Source organism: Ornithorhynchus anatinus, chromosome 2 (genome assembly GCF_004115215.2).
Source record: "Ornithorhynchus anatinus isolate Pmale09 chromosome 2, mOrnAna1.pri.v4, whole genome shotgun sequence".
Classification (NCBI taxonomy): domain Eukaryota; kingdom Metazoa; phylum Chordata; class Mammalia; order Monotremata; family Ornithorhynchidae; genus Ornithorhynchus; species Ornithorhynchus anatinus.
The window spans coordinates 44,443,529-44,463,375 of NC_041729.1; positions in this window are offsets into that span (position 1 = coordinate 44,443,529).

Consider the following 19,847-nt stretch of genomic DNA (forward strand, 5'->3'; position numbering starts at 1 on the left):
TCAGTTTTTAATTCAAAATAAAGAAATTAAGGTATGAAAAGTTACTACTTTCTTCGATGTTTCCACTCCAGACTTCTTTATGCCTTCTAAGCCAAACAATATGGCAACGAGCAGAGAGCTCTCTTCTCACTGCTAGATCAAACCACCTGTTATTAACAAATCAAATTATTTCTGTGAGGATGCTCTCAAAGGTTTCCCAAGTATAAAAATATTCAGTTTATTTAATCTCTGCTACACTCATCAAACTGTTAAAAAGAAGATGCAGTATTAGAATTGTTTTAGTGTGAACTTTTGTTTTCAAAGAAGACATCCACCCAATTTATTTTAAGCAGGAAATGATGACATTTGTTCTCGTTCAGAGTTGAAAGGTTTAATGCTAGTAAGATATGATTATGGAGTCAGTCAAGGAATAGTTTAAAAAAGTACAATTTTCACCTTCAGATCACTTTAAAATACCATTTTTGAAAAGAAGATGCATCTTTCACTCATTCTGCAGATAAACCAATTAGCCAGCACTTATGGAAACTGTTTGAAATGTGTAATATTGTCTATCACAAACATTTTTCCCAACTAAATCTCAGCCAGTGCAAAGCAGAATGTGATACTTGCCTATAATCTTGCATTAGTAATTAATTATGATATTTATTAAGCACTTACTATGTGCTAAGTACTGTACTAAGTGCAGGGAAAGGTACAAGATAAGCAGGTGAGACCTAGTCCCTGTCCCACATGGAACTAACAGGCTAAGATGGAGGAAGAAGGGTTTAATTCTCATTTTATAGATGAGGAAACTGAAGCACAGAGAAGAGAGGTGATTTGCCCACGGTCCCACTGCAGGCAATTGGCAGAGTTAGGATTAGAACTCCGGTCCTCTGACTCCCAGGCTCATGTTCTTTTCATAAGGTAGTGCTGCTTGCATTCAGAATGTGTCCAAATTTCTCCTGCTCACTAAAAACAAAAAGAGAACCAAAGTAGCTCTTTCCAGCTTAGACAGGGAGGGAAGAATGCCCTTTCAATCAATCAGTCACATTTATTTAGCATTACTGGATGCAAAACACTGTACTATATACTTGGGAGAGTTGGTAGACTTGTTTCCTGCACACAAGGAGCTTACAGTCTACAGAAGTCAATGGGAAGACTTGTGTCCCAGAGATGAACAGAATGGAGCAAGACAAGGCATAGGAGTTAAGCCGGCTACTTTGAGAATTAATTTTTTTAATGATCTGATTTTTAATAAACACAAAGGCCATCAGCCTATTTGTATGCTTTATCCCAATTCTGCGAACAACATGAACTCTGATTTGGGGACACTGATTCCTCACTGTGTCATAAGGCCCCATCCCAGAACTCTCTATTTCTTCTTGGAATTGAACCTCACAGATAACAGACAGCTTCTACCAGCCTCAGTGTTCTTTCTCTTGGAATATGTGATGCAATCACAGCCCAAGATTACCAGCTCAGATCATCTTGAGCTGAAGCTTTTTCATAGTGGAATGCCAATCTCCAGTAATGGACACTCAGGTTCTTTTATAAATGGAAGAGCGGAAAGCTGATGAAATCCCATTCCACCTTTGGCTTCAAATGAGCCTAGTCCTGTAACAGCACTTAAGTCACCTTATCTGGCTCCAAATTCCTCATGTCAAAGATTAAATAGCTCAGGTTTTGAAGACAGGCAGCCCATGTTTTCTTTTCATCTTCGTTTTCTATTTATCTGAGAAAACTCATTAACTTTACAGAAAGACCTTGTTTCCCAGAACTGAAAATAAGTTCCCATATTGTATCCATGTGAATTCAGTTCTAGGTAGTTGACCAAAGTTGCCCTGCCTCATTAATTTATTTGAGGGGTCTTTAGAAGGAATGGGAGACAAAGGAAGACATGGTTAAACTGACAGTTTAAAATGAGCATTGTGGCCAGAAGCTAAATGTATCCCATTTCAGAAACCAAAGTTCAAGGAAATGACAAGAAAAGTGCCCATTGGTAAAAAAAAATTTAAGCCCTGACTGCTAACAATATCTTATCACCCCCAAAGAAAAGGAGGGGATTATACAAAATTTTAAACACTATTAAATAGGACTTCAACCAGCAAATTAATTAATAAACAGTCTGCTTACTGCATCCTAAAATTGAACTGCAATTTTGGCACCAGTCCTTTGCTCTTGTCTTGTGGATAAATGTATTGTTTGACCAGAGATCTCTATATTACTGAGCTCCTTTAAAAGTGCTGGTGTTTTCCATGAGAAACACGTCAACTACTCCAGGCTTTATGAAACAAATAACTGAACTAGGATTAGCCTATTTACAAATGAACCACTGTTTCTAACTCTGTTCTCCTGCTCCTCGCATGTGATTAGAGTCAGAAGGACCTGTATTCTAATCCTGGCTCTTCCACTTATCTGCTGTGTGACTTTGGGTAAGTCATTTAATTTCTTTGTGCCGATTACCTCATCTGTAAAATGGGGATTGAAACCGGGAGCCCTACATAGAGCAGGTATTGTCCAACCCAATTATCTTGTATCTACCTCAGTGCTTAATACAGTGCTTGGCACATAGTAAGTGCTTAATAATAACAATTGCTATTATTATTATTATTATTATAAAGCTACAGGAGAGGGTAATAGGGTAAAGAGATGAGTTAGGGAAGACCTCCTGGAAGACGTGTGACTTCAGAAAGGCTTTGAAGTTGGGGACAGTGGGGGTCTGTCAGATGTGAAGGCGCAGGGAGTTCCAGACAAGAGTGAGGATGTAAGCAAAGGGGTTAATGGTGAGAGAGAAGGGAACAAAGCCAAGAGAATAGGTAGCTATTAGAGGAGCAAAGTGTGAGTACCTGGTTGTGGTGGGGAGAGGAATAAACTTCAGGAAGTTGCTTTTCAAAGGAAAACTCAGCACTGGCTAACATAAGATGCTCATTCTCAGATGCCTGGCACCCACTGATTCCAGGAGAGTTAGTCTGCCTCACTTTCATTCATTCATTCATTCAATCATATTTATTGAGCACTTACTGTGTGCACAGTACTGCACCAAGTGCTTGGAAGGTACAGTTCGGTAACAGATAGAGACAATCCCTGCCCAGCAACGCTCACAGTCTAAAAGGGGGAGACAGCAAAACAAAACGAATAGTCAGGCATCAATACCATCAAAATAGATAAATAGAATCATAGATATATACACACTTCCCACCTTGTAATCTTTCTCAGTGCTCTGCACACAGTAAGCACTTAATAAATAGTATTACTATTTCTATAACTACTACTACAGGAGAATAGAAAGCAGCTCACTCAACTTTCAGGGGACATGTGCTCAATCAATCAATACATCAGTGGTATTTATTGAGTGCTTACTGTGTGCAAGAGTACTGTGCTATGTCCTTGGGAGAGTACAATTCAACAGAGTTAGAAGGCATGTTCCCTACCCACAAAGAGCTTGCATTCTAGAGAACTAGGTATATCTCTGTTTTAATTTTATTTTGTTTTTGCAATTATTTCCTTTTTAAAAATTTTCTGGGTGAATTTGCCAATATTTGGATGTTGAGACCAAATACTCTTTCAGGCTAGAGCAGAGGAAATGCATAAAAGCAATAAAAAAAGCACCTGATGTCTTTGTAACTCTGAAGTAAGAAAACCTTTTTATTTGTTAAATTGATTTATAACATCATTATAAGGTACCTGACAGTAGTTTTACTACAATTATAAGGTGTCTCCGGTGCTTTCTAGCTGATAAGCAGCATTAATGAGGTTCCCTAGAACACAATTAGAAAGTGTCTCCAGTAATCAATGAATCTCATGACATTGCAACTTCGACCTATTGACTCTTATTCATGGACTGTTCAAACTGCTGAATGAGGAATGAGGTTACAAACCATCTATCAGAAGCAATCTAACCAGTATGCTAAATTAGGGGTGACCTCGTAGGTCCATCAACAATCCACAGTGAGCAAGATCTGATTGTAAAATCCCAGGATTCTTTGAATTAGAGGCCCTGCCAGAGACTCCTGAACCCTATACCTGTTCTGTCCCTAGAGGGGACTTAAATGCCATGACTTCAAATGGTTTGAGAAATCAATCCGAACAATAGCTCATGCAGAAGACACATTTCCAGGACCCTGGATTCAGTTCCAGATGTTCTTCGTGACCAGGGGAAAACTGCTATACCTCTCTGTGACTTATCGTTCTCATCTAGCGTATGAAAATATATGGGAAGCAATGTGGCTTCATGAATAAAGCTTGGGCCTGGGAGCCAGAGGACCTGGGTTCTAATCTCAACTCCACCTCTTGCCTGCTGTGTGACCTTGGGCAAGGCACTTAACTTCTCTGTGCCTCAGTTTCCTCAACTGCAAAATAGGGACTCGATACCTGCTCATTCTCCTACTTACACTGTGAGCACCAAGTGGGACAGGGATAGTATTTGGTCTGACTAATTGAATCTAACCCAGTGCTTAGAACAGTACTTGTCACATAGTAAAAGCTTAATAAGTGCCACTGAAAAGAAAAACAACAACACAGATAATGCTCAGTCCAGTGTTCTGCATACAGGAAATGCTCAATGAACAGGACTAACTGAATTTAAAAAAAAACTATCTCCAGTGTATTTTTCACTCCTCTGGGAAAGGGGACTCCTAAAGCAGACCTCTCCCTCTCACAGCTTTTTAACCAGCCAATCAATGAGACCTTCCCTGATTAAACCCTCGCTTCCCCTATTCTTCCTTTTGCATCGCTCATGTACTTGAGTCCTTACTCCTCAAGCACCGACCCTTTGCCCTCCTCCTCCTACTGGCCTGAAACCCCATCCCTTATCCAACAGACCACCACTCTCTCCCCATCTTCAAAGCCTTATTAAAATCACATCTTCTCCAAGAGGCCTTCCCTGACTAAGCCCTCACTTCTCCATGGGCCTTCCCTCCTGTCATCTATGCGCTTGGTTCTGTTCCCCTTAAGCACTTTGATACTGACCCACCCCCAACCCCATGGCACTTACTAGGTATCTTTATATTCTGCCATTTCTCAATCTGTAATTTATTTGAATGTCTGTCTCCCCGTCTAGTCCATAAACTCCTCATGTGCAGGGATCATGTCTACCAACGCTTTTATATTACATTCTCCAAAGTGCTTACTTATACAGTGCTCTGCACAGAGTAAGCACTCAATAAATGCCAATAATTGATTGAGTGTGCAGAGCACCATACCATGCTCCTGGGTGGGTACAATATAGTTGGTACACATGATCCTTGCCCTCAAAGAGTTTACAGTCTAGTTAGTGGAGGACCTTACAGTCACCTATTACGATTAATGATTTTCCAAAAACTAATAGGTACTAATTCCTTGACTACATATGTTCATAAGTAAAATGGCCCTCTCCTTTCAATTCAATTCTGATTACTGAAATATACAAGAAAAGGAGGATTTTATTCCCCAGAGACATTCAGACAATTGTTTGTCTTTTCACTCCGTCACTTTTATTTCAAACTGTTCATCCAGATGAATTCTAACAGGTAAACTAGACCTGTCAATGTCTTAATAGAATTCAGGAATAATAGCTAACCCACTTGGTGTTTATTGTTTTTATCTAATTTGTGTTTGCAATGTTACAGGGAAATATTTTGTACCTTGGCAATAGGATTTCAGATTTAATATTATTTTGTGGGGGTTGCCAGTTAAATTCCAATTTAAAATTATAATATAATCAACAGGAGTGAGGGCTTCTGCCAGTGAGCCAAGGAGGATTATTCTCATGAAAAGGAAAGACTTTCTTCAAATTTTTAACCAATGCTATGTTCTCTGCTCCAAGCTCCAAACTAACTCTGCAGTTTTTATTCTGGCCTCAGTCCCTAAACAATCAATCATATTTATTGAGCATTTACTGTATGCAGAGCACTGTACTAAGTGCTTGGGAGAGTACAGTGTAACTGACTTCGAAGATACGTTCCTGCCCTCAAGGAGTTACAGTTTAGAGTCTACAGTCCCTAACTTCCTGGTTAGTTCTCCCCTATATAAACAGACCAGCTCATTAATCCTCCTTTCCATCGCTCTCTCCCAACTGCTTCTGATCTGTATTATAATATGTTTCAGGCAGATGTTGTGGGTTTTTTAGCCTGAAATAGAAGATCGCTTCAGCCAGAGCTCATATATTCCAGGAACAGGGATTTCTTCTAACTGAAAGCATGGTGTCCTCTCTCCCACAATAGATGCCCAATTGTCCTGATGAAGGAGGACGACAGACTCATCTTACAGTACAAATCACATTTTATTTCTGATGACATGTATGGAAAGGCACAGGGCTGCCAGGACCCTAAGCTAACCAACTGCCAATCATGAAGGCACAAAGAAAGAAGCATCTCCACAGACTGGCTGTGTTTCCTTCTCATTCATTCAGTTGTATTTATTGAACACTTACTATGTGCAGAACACTGTATTAAGAGCTTAGGAGAGTACAATATAACAATAAACAGACACATTCCCTGCCCACAGTGAGCTTACCTGGAGAAGCAGACCCAATTCCAACAAAACCATCAGTGTCCAATCTCTCCTTCTGCTGGAATGTAATGAGGTGGGAATTGCATCAACCACTGAATCCCAATGGTGCCCTCTTGGATCCTTTCAATTTTTTTCAAAATCCCAGAGAAATTTGCTAGTCATATTTCTACAAAACACATTTGTGAATCTTAATTTTCAGGACAATTAGCATGCATAAATCCAAGTGCAGAGCACTGCTGGCATCAATAGGAATTGTATCTAAATAAGAGCCGTAACTCCTGATCCAAATATTTCCCATGACTGACAGTGCATTTGTCTCTCCCAGGCAAATCTGGTGGGATGTTAAAAGAAGTAGCGTGGCCTAGTGGAAAGAGTAGAGCCTGGGAGTCAGAGGAACTGATTCTAATCCAAGCTCCACTACTTGTCTGCTGTGTGGCCTTGGGCAAGTAACTTACCTTCCCACTGCCTTAGTTTCCTCATCTGTAAAATGGGAATTAAATCCTATTCACTCCTACGAATACTGTGAACCCCATGAAGGATAGGGACTGTGTCCAACTTGTATCTACCCCAGCACTTGGTACAATACTTGGCATTTAACAAGTACCATAAAAAAAGTTTATGGCTCTCTTCTTGGTGGTCCCATGATTTACACACACCAGACAATAAATATAAAAATTGATGCATCAATTGTTGCCATTGAGCCCAGAAGAGTTGGAAAATGCTAACTCCCAATGTTATGTACCATCTCTCCACACCCACCATTCCCCAGTTTGCTCATTTCATTTTTGCTCATTTTATTCCTCCCTTGCTAAATGCCTCTTTGTACTTCACCTCAAATTTCATACCTCTGGCCAATGTCTAGCACTTCCATTCCCACCATCCCCACTGCCCAAATCCACGAGATCACAGTCTTCTGAATTTACCATCTTCTCTTCCAAATCCTTGCCACCAAAATTTACCAGAATAGTTAAACACCACCATCCTTCCCATCTCTAAAGCCCACAACTTTGTCATTATCCTTAATTCCTTCCTCTCCTTCAGACCCCAGGCAATATGTTACCAGTCTTGTCGTTTTTTCCTCCATCTCATTTCCAGGATCTGCTTCTTCCTCTCCATCTGAATGGTCACCAAGCTGGTTCGTATACTTGTCTGACTGTCGTGATTACTTAATCAGCCTCTTCACTGGTCTTTCTGCCTCTAATTTCTTCCCTCCCCAGCCCTTACTTCATTCTATTTCCCCGGGTGGATCATTTAAATAGAATGTCATTCTGCATTTATCTGTCTACTCTGAAAAAACCTCCAGTGATTACCCATTTCTCTTCATGTCAAGCAGAAACTCCTGACCATCAGGTTTAAATCATTCAGTCAACTCTCTTCTCCGATTTCTCCACAACCTGCAGTCTTTGTTCCTCTAGAGCCAACTGACTCACTATACCTTGTTCTTAAACTCCCTCCCCACTTCAAAGCTAACAGTTTCCCCCAACCTAAAAATCCCTTCTGAAATCACACCTCCCCCCATGAGGCCTTCCCCGATTAGTTCTTCTCTCCCTAGGTTATACCCCTCCAATTATCACTTCAGCACTTCTAGACCACCTACCCAGGAGTATACACATAACTCCCCTCTAGCACTTATTTACATATCATACATATCCAAATTCTTAAGCTCTAAGGTTATTACTATTACTTGAGCACTTAACTCACCTATGGATCCCCTTTTCCTTCTTCCTCCTGTGTCTAAGTCATTTTAATGTCAGTCTCCTCTACTACACTGTGTATCTCTACAGGCCTGCTAATCTGATCCTTTTCATCCTTCCATATTGAATCAAATCCCCCTTTCGTTAGTCAATAAGTGCATCAGATTTCATTAGTTAAAGGCTTTAAGAAATGTGTGTATGTTGCAAACTTTTTCAAATCAGGGTCAGCTTTTCCCCTTGGAGATTTAGCCCTGTCTTATCCTTCCTAACCCAAGAGAACCTTCATATCCTTTCACACTCTAATAACACTCCCTCATTTCAGAATCAGATGCCAAGCTAGATTCCCTGCCTGTCCTGAAAAGCACTGAATTCCTGAAGGGAAACATTTCTGGAGTCCCCTAAACTAATTGCATTGATCATGGTGCTCAGAGCTCTGGGTCAGTTCTACCACAGGCAAACTGTATGGGAGTTTGAACATAATAAAAGGAATCTAAACTGATCCCTGCTGCTACTTAAAGACCACAGTCCAATCTCTCATATATAACAACCTTGTTCTCACTCTGAAAGGCCTCCAGTAGACACGCTAGACAGAAGGAGCAAGTTTTGGGTGGATACATTTTTAGAAGAAAATGTAATTTGGGTCTTGAATTTACAAGGACAAGCTTCATATTCAAGAGCTAACTAACTTTAGTATGTGCAGGCAGAGTCAACATTAGCAGAGCCTCACACCTAATCTTGACTCTCAGCATCTGTGAGGTGGGAGCAAGTGTTACATTATGAAAGACCCTAGGCCTATCAACCAACCAATCAGGGGCATTTAATGCTAGCCTCAACTGAGCTCCATACTAAGAACTGGAGAGAATACAATGGAAACAGAACAGATAAGCACTCCCCTCCCCTCCCTTGATTATCTCATATCTACCCCAGTACCTAGTACAGTGCTTGTCACAAAATAAATGCTTAACAAATACCTTTCTTCTTCTCATTATGATTATTATTATCATAGTAGCATTTGGAGCTAAGCATCTGGCTCTGAAAGTTAGGTGAGAATGATTTCAAAGAACGATTTCATTTCAAATAATGATAATATGAACAACAGTGCTCCATGATTCTATGCAATGGGTAGTGGTTTTCCTCACCTCACAGTTAGTCTATTGGATCCCAGGGCTGCTTTGAAACCACTCAGGTGACATCCTGGTGAAAATATACCGAGGAATGGAAATGAAAGATAAAATCCTGCACCTGGTCAATCAGGCAGAAATACTGACAGCAGAACTCCTGAGCTGGATTCCAAGGCAAGACTGGTAGGACAGACCTCCTAAAGCAGTAGCAATCCCTGCTAGTATTAGCTTGGTCTGTAGATTTAAATTTCCTCTGGCCATTTAGAAACCAAAAAGGAATTTTTATTGGAAAACGTATTTCAAAATATTTGCTGGGCCCTAACAGGAAGAAGCCTGTGGGGCAGAGAAAAGTTAGCTGGTAGGGTGATTGGGGTGGGAATTATTTCCCTTCTAGGTGAGAGGTTCTAGAGTGTTTCAAGAGGCAGCTTCAAGACTAGAAAGCCAGAATCTGGTTGGATTTGGCAGCTGACATGACCTCTTTGATTTATCTAGATTTCCCTGTTCCCTTTCTGGGTTTTCTACTTTGCTCCCCTAGATTTTTGCAAATCATAGCTTTGAAATCATTCTCACCTGACTTTCAGAGCCAGTTGCTTAGCTCCAAATGCTAAGTTAGTATTAACTCCCAGAACTGTTTTGAATTCAATCTTTCCATCTCTTGCATCATCCTAATTTATATTGCTGTCCTTCAAGGAGTCCATCCTCATTCTCATCTGACTGAGATGCTTTATCCTATATATAGATTCCTCCATCTAATACATCTAATTCTTTACCTCTGTCCCTATGTCTATTGCGATCTGTTTTTTTTAATTCGACAATCCCCCTATATTGTACACACAAAGTAAAGAATTCTCCTTAGATGACAATTTCATCCTTCCATAACAATTTATCCATGATATGCTTCTTCTTTAATGTGATTTCTTGTTCTTTCCCCTTTCCATATCTTCTTATTGAGGTCTATAGGGCATGAAAATCTTATATTCTCCTCCCCTGGTGCCCTTCACCTATGGCTTGCACATCTGCTTAGTGATTTCTTTAATAAGCCCAAACTATTAGAGGATTATAAAGATGAACTGCAGACAGGGCTGAACTACCCCACAGGGTTTGGGGCCATTTGCCTGACCAGCTGTAGAGTAAATTGCATTTGCTGCCTTATTGCAAAAAGGGAGAGGGACTGCAGTATCTTCTGGGACTTATTGCCTGTTGCCATCACAGTGTCCCCCCAACCAATCACCAATTCCCAGAAAACACCACATAGACATCTCATCCCAGTGACAGGAATCATGGGAATTTGCCAGGTCCAACCCTAACTGTGGGCACTCCAACCCCAGATTCACCTCCCATTGGCTGCCCTCCAATCTCCAGAAAGATGACTTAGCAAGGGGCAGGAGGGTGGCCCTGGTTCAGGTGGACAGGTCCGCCATGTTCTTCCCTACTGCAATCCATTTTCCCTGGCAGTTAGTCTCTCAAGGGCCAAAGGAAGAATGTCCTCGGGATCCCCTGGAGACATTCTCTAAAAACAAAGTGTACACCTGACCAAGCCTCACAGTGCTGCTCTGAAGCAAAACCAGAAGCTATGTCGCTCCAAGGTCCATAAGATGCCGTTTCATTACACTGCGTGGAATGTAAAATGATGAGAAACATTGTGGCCTACTGGAAAGAGTGTGGGAAGAGTAGTCAGATGATCTGGGTTCAAATTCCAATTCCATTCCCTGCCTGATGTGTGACCTTGGACAAGTCACTTTACTTCTCTGGTCCTCAGTTTCCTCAAATGTAAAATGGGGATTCAATATCTGTTCTCCTTCCTATTTATAACATGAACCTCATGTAAGACAGAAAGTGGATCCAACCTGTTTGTCTTATACCTACCCCTGAACTTAGTATGGACAGAGTAAGCACTTAATAAATTTCACAAGCATTATTATTACTATGGCATATTACGCTTTTCGTGGGAAAACATTTCTCTGCCATCGCCCCTGTAGGCTCCCTAAACTAAATACCCTAGGCATCTTGGTTCTGAGACCCAACTTCCACCCTAATAGATAACCTTCACCCTGCCACTATCTTTGTAAGATCTAAATAGCCACTGTGTGCCACCATGTTGGGACCGGTACTTCTGAAGCCAACTCTACTCCGACTCCTGGGAAGCTAGTCAGCAAAATCTCTTCATTCACTAGAGTTATAAAAACCTAGAGGGTGGGCAACCAAAGAAAAGTCTCATTTATCTTAGGGGTCAGCGTGGGTGAGGACATGGGGCCTTAAGCAAAGCTGTGGAAGAACAAGTGGGAAGCAGGAGGACAAACTTCCTGTGGCTCTGATCATTGAAAGAGGGGTTGTTTTCTGTGTGCTCAGCTGGCAGTCCAACAACCTTAAATTAAACATGAACTATGATTTGATGATCTTACTCTCTCTCACACCACCACTTTCACTAAGTCACATCTCTTGGCTGTAATTCTCCCTGGGCATGGTTCCAGGTTGGCCAGGGAAATAGCTAGGATGGAGGCAAGCATTCCTTGGGTGGTTCCTGTGTGGTAAATTCCTATACTGAACTTCCTTTGGTTACCTACGTTCCTTCAGACTTTTCTTCATGCTTCTTAAAGTTAGCACTAGGGAACTGAGGTTATCCAGGGGAGGATTTATCCTGTTGCTGGATTATTCAGACTTTTTGTTTCTCTCATATGAACCTTTTTCATCTACCTCTTAGGCATTTCCCTGCTCCAAAACCTCTGGGAAACAGAAAAGCAGTGAACAATAAGCAGAGAAATGTTGCATCTCATTGGCTTTCGGGCCAGAAGTTGGGCAGGAGAGGAAGTTGAAAGGATTAGCTGCAATTAAAATGTTATCAGTCTCTGCTTTCTCTGACTCTGGTGGACATGAGTTGTTGAGTGTTGACTGAACAGGGAAATGTCTTCTCAGAGTTTCCCATCAATTAAATTTCTCCAAAATGCCCGCATCTTCTACTTTTATTCATATGTATATTCAACTCCAATCTTTTCTATAGTAAGCTCAATTCCCCCTTCTATTCTTTAGTCCTGTTTTCTCCTCTTATAGTACCTTCAACATCAAAACACATTGATTTTATTAGGGCCGGTATTGATTGTGAAGACCTAGACTATCTTGGAGAGGCGAAGGACACGAATAAAGATGATTTGATTAGCTTTTCCAATAAACTCTGATTTCACTCATTTTTTTCACAACAACTTTATTCTCTTTCTAAATTTGTTATTGATTTTGAATTTATAGAGTTTTCAGTATTACAAATAAAATACATTGGGCGTCAAGCAAAAAGAGACAGAAAGTCGCAATGTATTTGGATGCAACATTTATCTTTAACTAAACTGCCAGCTAATGACCTACTTACACGAAACAAGATCAATATTTGGTGACTGAAATGATTAGAAATCTTGTGCTCCTCACCATAACTGTAGCCACAGTGTTTTGTATAGGTGTAGGCCAGCCTCAATGACCTTGATTTCCTTGCCCAATTTCAAAGGAGGATGTATGCACTTAGAATGACTTCTCTGGGCTTCCCAGAAGAGTATTTGACTGAGATTGGGATTCAAATATCAAACAACACACTGGTTTTCCCATGTGAGTCCACCAGCCTCCTCTCTCTTAGCTCTGTGGAGCTAGGAGAATTCCCTTCCTCCATGGCCTAAAATTTCCGGTATTTGATAATAATAATAATAATGTTGGTATTTGTTAAGCGCTTACTATGTGCCGAGCACTGTTCTAAGCGCTGGGGTAGACATAGGGGAATCAGGTTGTCCCACGTGGGGCTCACAGTCTTAATCCCCATTTTACAGATGAGGGAACTGAGGCACAGAGAAGTTAAGTGACTTGCCCACAGTCACACAGCCGACAAGTGGCAGAGCTGGGATTCGAACTCATGAGCCCTGACTCCAAAGCCCATGCTCTTTCCACTGAGCCACGCTGCTTCTCTAGGGAAAGCTTTGAGCTTTGAGCAAGCTTTTTCAGGGACAATCACCTCCATTAGAATATTTATCCAAACAGGTCCTAGGGAAAAAAAACACAGGCCTTGGAGGTAGAGCACCTGTATTCTAATCCTGGCTCTGCCATTTCAATGGATCAGTCATATTTACTGAGCCCTTACTTTGTGCAGGGCACTTTACAAAGGACTTGGGAGAGTAAAAACAACAATGTAACAGACACATTCCTTGCCCATGATGAGCTTATTTGCCAGCTGTATGATCTTGGGCAAGTCACTTAACTTCTGTGTGCCTCAATTTCCTCTTCTGTAAAATAGGGATTCAATACCTGTTCTCCTTTCTACTTAGACTGAGCCCCATGTGGGACAGGGACTGTGTCCAACCTGATTATCTTGTATCCACCCCAGTGCTCATTACAATGCTTGACATATAGTAAGCATTTAAAAAATACAATTATTATCATTACATCTAACTTAAATCCCTCCTGCTGTAATTTCAATTCATTTCTTGCTTGATTTCAACTGAGGCGTCAATCTATTTTCCGTATACTAAGGCTGACTCTGCTTCCCCTCTGCTGCGTTGCAGTGTCTGGTATCCACAGGGGAATGTGAATTCAGCATCTTCATTAGGTGATCCTGGTCTCATTGTCCACCCCTGGGGCCCGATTGCTTAGCTGACACCAATCAACACCTAGATAGGCTTGCTCTTACTGCCTCTCAAGAGTATTTCCATTTTCATCTCCCAGGCATTTGCTGCTCTGCCTCAGATCCCAAGGAAAGAAGCACAGTGTCATTCCTGAAAGACTGTCTGATAAAAATGATGGAGTGGATGCTTATTTAATGGGGATCATTTGCATCTCTCTTGAGAAGCGATTTTTATGTCATTAGGAGTAGAACTTATTTTGCTTCCAGGCAGAATTCCAAACAGCCTTGAAGAATGACTGAATAAGGGCGGCACTGATTCAGTCCTTGAGGAATTATGCTCACGCCTTAAGGTCAGAACCAGCAGAATTGCCACTTCTTTTACTATGTAGTTGCCTTCCCGTGGTGTGGCAATTTTCTACCATATCCACCTCCTTTTGGAACATTACCCAGGGAAGGAATAACAACTTGGATACACAGAAAACACCCACAAGTCAAAATGTCAAAAAGGTCTCAGCCTCTGAGCCCTTTCCTCTACTGCCTCCTCACCTCACCTGAGTTTTTGGGTTGTTGTTGGTTTTTTTTTCCCCCAAGTCACTAGGTCTCTGCTTATCTGCAATCTGTGTGAATGGTTTGGCATACACTGGCATTTTCCATCAGAAGAACAATAGGTGCTTAACATGAATTTTTCAGTCTGTTGAAGGAACTCCACAGTTCAATTTGCTGAAAGCTCACACTTCTGTTTAGGTGCAAAGGCAGGAGAAAATATAGTGTATGAGAGAGACTATTTATAACAAAAATTTTGCTCACTTTTGTATTCCATAATGTACCATGTCCTCTCTCAACTCCCTGTGACCCTTTTCTCTTCATTTCTGTCCACACATGCCCTGACCTCCCCACTTTTACTTCACCTATTCTTCTCCTTTCTCCAATTTATTCCCCTCTGTTCAAAACACTTGGGTTCAACTGCTTTCAAAGGGTCACTGCCTCTGTCTCTGACTTGCTGGTTATGACAACAGTCAATCATGGTGACCCCTCTGAACTCATTTAAAATAGACATGAAAATCATTGTCCCTCTCTGCATATTATTCCTGGAAATGAAGATGATAGTAAAACTCTTTGAGATTCCCCTAAAGAAAAGTGCTAGATAAATGCATTTTTTTCTTAGAATATCAATCTTTCATTTCTGAAAGAGTAGTTCTTTCAGAAGTATATAGAAGAAATGCACTTAGTTTTAAACCAAACATTCTTCAGTTCCAAACTCTAAAGAGGAGCTGCACTTTAGTCATTCATCCGATTTCAACTTGAACTCTTCTCCCTCTGATTCCACTTTTTTGAACTCTGATAAGTACTATACTGATCTCTAGAAAACCCTGATGTTCTTGTCCTTTCCTTTTTTCTCTATTGGTTAATCAATCAAGCAATCAATTGCATTCATTGAGCACTTACTGTGTGCAGAGCACTGTACGCAGAGCACTGTACTAAGTGGTTGGGATAGTAAGGAGGCAGATAGATGGGATAGATGAGATTGAGGTACAGTGAGTAGGTTGGGGTTAAGGAGCAAAGTGTGTGGGCTGGGTTGTAGTAGGAAATCAGAAAGGTAAGGTAGGCAGGGGCAAAATGAGTGAGTGGTTTAAAGCCAAGGAGTTTCTGTTTGACGCAAAGAAGTGTGAGCAACCACTGGAGGTTACCTAGATTTTAGAGTCAGAAGCCACTGGGCAAGAGATATTCATTCACTCACTCAATCATATTTATTGAGTGCTTACTGTGTGCAGGGCACTATACTAAGCAATTGGGAAGTACAATTCAGCAACAGATAGAGATAATCCCTACCTAACAACAGGCTCACAGTCTAGAAGGGGGAGGCAGACAACAAAATAAAACAAGTAGACATGCATCACTACCATCAAAATAGATAAATAGAACCATAGTTAAGGAAGGGAGGAGGGAAGGGGTGAGAGTTTTTATAAGATGAGCGGGAATGGGGTCAGAAGCACAGGTGGAGGGGATGGCACTTAATGTTGGTATTTGTTAAGCGCTTACTATGTGCAGCGCACTGTTCTAAGCGCCGGGATAGATACAGGGTAATCAGGTTGTCCCATCTGAGGCTCACAGTTAATCCCCATTTTACAGATGAGGGAACTGAGGTCCAGAGAAATGAAGTGACTTGCCCACAGTCACACAGCTGACAAGTGGCAGAGCCGGGATTTGAACCCATGACCTCTGACTCCCAAGCCCGGGCTCTTTCCACTGAGCCTCGCTGCTTCTCTTCTTCTTTTCACTTGAGAGGAGGGAGGAGATCTCCTCTGAAGATATGTTATTGAATGTTCTATAAGATGTTATTTCATTCAAGCCTAGGCTCCAAAAATGTTACACCATAACAAGGCTTACACTGTACTCCCCAAGAGAAAGTATTTTGTCCACCTCTAGTTAAAGTATCAAAGGGAGAATAAATTAAACTATGAGCTTGTCAGACATTAAAGGTCTGTGACAAATCACTTTAGCACCAAAGAAGAAAATGAGAAAAGGCAGAAAATTAAAACTCTAAAATAATAATGAGGAAAGAATCTCTAACGAGAAATATTTAATAGCGCAAGGAGCATTAGCCAAAACATCCCCTTCTAGTGACAAGTACAAAACTATAACCTTGTTGTTCCAAGAACTGAAGTACTGTTCTCTAGGGCTTGTGCAGTTCTTAAGTGTAATTCCCAAACATAGCAGAAATGCTCATTCTTCTGCCAAGAAAGAAGAGATTACTGTGACCCAGGCACCCTGAAGGAGGCTATGAGAATTTAAATGTCACTACTAGGTCAAACCAATAGTCATCATCATGGCGGTGTTTCTAAAGTGCTTATTATGTGCCAAGGACTGTGCTAAGCACTGGGGAAGATGCAGTACATTGTAAGAGGTGAGTGAGGTAGACACAGGCCCTGTTCTAACTGGGACTCACATTTTAAGGGTTGGTCTACCCAACCCAGAATTTTGCTCCAACTGTGGCAACAGGAGGCTTGAAGGACTCATGTGGTCGTTGTTTCCTTTGATATCTACTATCCTTTCCCTCTAGTAACCCATTATGGACCACTCAAACACAAGTTTATTTAAGTCCCTATTAAAGCTACTGATATTTTCAGCCTGAGTAGTAGTGAATTTTGTAAGCTCCTTGTGGATGAGGAATGTGTCCACCAACTCTGTTATATTGTACTCTCCCAAGTGCTTAGTACAATCCTCTGCACAAGTTGGCACAATAAATTTCACTGATTGACTGGATGATATGACAACCAGCCACTGCATAAATAAGCATTTCCTTTTCTTTGCTCTGAACTGTCAACCCACAAGCTACAGTGGATGTCCCCTCTTGCTGACATTGTGGGATTTGGGTAAAAATATTCAATGTTTGCCCTGTCCACAGATTTGAATTATATTTCCTTTTGGCTTAGTCTAGACTGAACACTCCTTCTGGGCTGTAAATTTGTTGTGGGCAGGGAACATGTTACCAATTCTGTTGTATTCTTTCAAGTTCTTAGTACAGTGTGCTGCACACAGTAAGCATTCAATAAATATCACTGATTAATTAATCAATTGTATCTTTTTTTAACAAGCTCAGTATGTCCAGAACTGAACTTCTTATCTTCACTCCAAAGCATTCTTCTCCTCCTAACTTTCCCATCCCAGCAGACATCACCATACCATCCTCCCCACTCTAAGACCACGACTTTGGTTTATTCTAAATCCTCCCTCTCTTTCAATTTCCATATTCAATCTGTCACCAAATCTAATCTCACCTCCAAAATATTTCCAGGATCCACTATTTCACTCCAGCTTGCCAGTAAAGTATGGTATTTATTGGGTACCTACTAGTTGCAGTGCACTGTACTAAGCACTTAGGAAGGACAAAACTAACAAGCCACACATTCCTTGCCCACAAGGAGCTTACACTCTAGTGTAGAGGCAGGTAGACAAGTATCTGCAAACAGAGTAGTCAAAATAAATAATTGTATGTACAAATAAAAAGGTATACCTACATAAATGCTGAGGCCCGGGTATAAATAAGTTACATGAGTGCTGGTGTATTTATAGCAATAATAATTATGGTATTTTTTAAGCACTTACTATGTGCCAGGCACTGTACTAAGCACTACGGTAGATACAAGCATATCGGGCTGGATACAGTACCTGTCCCAAGTAGGGCTTCCAGTGTCAATCCACATTTTACAGATGAGGTAACTGGGGCACAGAGAAGTCAAATGACTTGCCAAAGATCACACAGCAGACTAATGGAGATGCTGGGATTAGAAGCCCTGACCTTCTGACTCCCAGGTTCATGCTCTATGAGTTGCTGCTTCTCTCACAGTCTAGCAACTATGACTTTAGATGCTAGGAATTATATTGGAATCAATCAATCCATCAATCGTGGCTCAGTGGAAAGAGCACGGGCTTGAGAGTCAGAGGTCATGGGTTTGAAGCCCAGCTCTGCCACCTGTCAGCTGTGTGATTGTGGGTAAGTCACTTAACTTCTCTGTGCCTCAGTTACCTCATCTGTAAAATGGGGATGAAGACTGTGAGCCTCGCGGGGGATAACCTGATTACCCTGTATCTACCCCAGTGCTTAAAACAGTGCTCTGCACATGGTAAGTGCTCAACAAAATACCAACATTATCAATCAGTGGTATATATTAAGCGTTTACTGTGTGGAGAGCACTGTACTAAGTCCTTGGGAGGACAAGAGAACAGAGGTGATAGACTTGTTTCCTCCCCACAGTGACCTTACAGTCCAGAGGAGGAGACAAGACATTAATATAAATACCTCATTTACAATAGATAATTCAATTCATAGATATGTACATAAGCACTGTGGCATTGAAGGTGAGGTGAGTACTTAAAAGTGAAAAAGTCAGTGATCCAAATACATGGATGATGCAGAAGGGAGAGGGAGTCGGGGAAAAGAGGGCTTAAGCAGGGAAGGCCTCTTGGAGGAGATGTGACCTTAATAGGGATCTTAAAGTGTGAAGCGTGGTGGTCTGACATATGGAGGGGGAAGGTGTTCCAGGTCAGAGGAAGGATGTGGGAAAGGGGTTGGTAGTGAGATAGAAAAGATCGGGGCACAGTGAGCAAGCTGCTGCTACAAGAGTGAAGTATCTGGGTTGGGTTTAGGAGATCAGTGAGGTAAGGTAGGAGGGAGCAAGCTGATTGAATGCTTTAAAGCTGATGGCAAGGAGTTTCCGATGCAGAGGTGGGTGGGCAACTACTGGAGGGCCTTGAGGTTTTTGTAGAAAAATTATCTGGGGAGCAGAGTGAAGTATAGACTGGAATGGGAGAGACAAGAGGTAAGGAGGTCAGTATGGAGGCAGGTGCAGCAGTCAAGGCAGAATAGGATAAGTGCTTGGATCAGTGTAATAGCAGTTTGGATGGAGAGGAAAGGATGGATTTTAGTCATGTTGTGAAGGTTGAACTGACAGGATTTGGTGACAGATTGAGCTTGGGGGCGTGTAACTAGTTGGAAGAAGTGAGCTTTAGCAGGGCTTTGAATGTGGAGCAATTTTGTCATCTGGGCAGTTTTAGAGAAATGTTCTAACTCCCAAGATTTGCAATGGACCCAGTTAAATTTGTCAGTTTACCTTGCACTGACTGCCCTACTGTGGCTCACTTTAAGTGTATGGTCTTCTCTGTCTGTGATGTAACATGCTCAGGATACGCTTAATTTGGTTCTCCTAGAATTTTGGAACTTGTTGAATGAACATCACAGAGAGCTAGAGAACATTCTTCTCTGAATCACATAGAAACTCCTGGCCATTCCATCTGCTCTCTCCCTCTTATTTATCCACTCTCTTCTCCTCCTTGTGCCCAGCACTGTACTAAGCACTGGGATAAATGCAAGCTTGGACAGCTTGTCTAGTTTGGACACAGTCCATGTCCCACATGAGGCTCACAATCTTAACCCCCTTTTATAGATAAGGTAAGGAACAGAGAAGTAAAGTG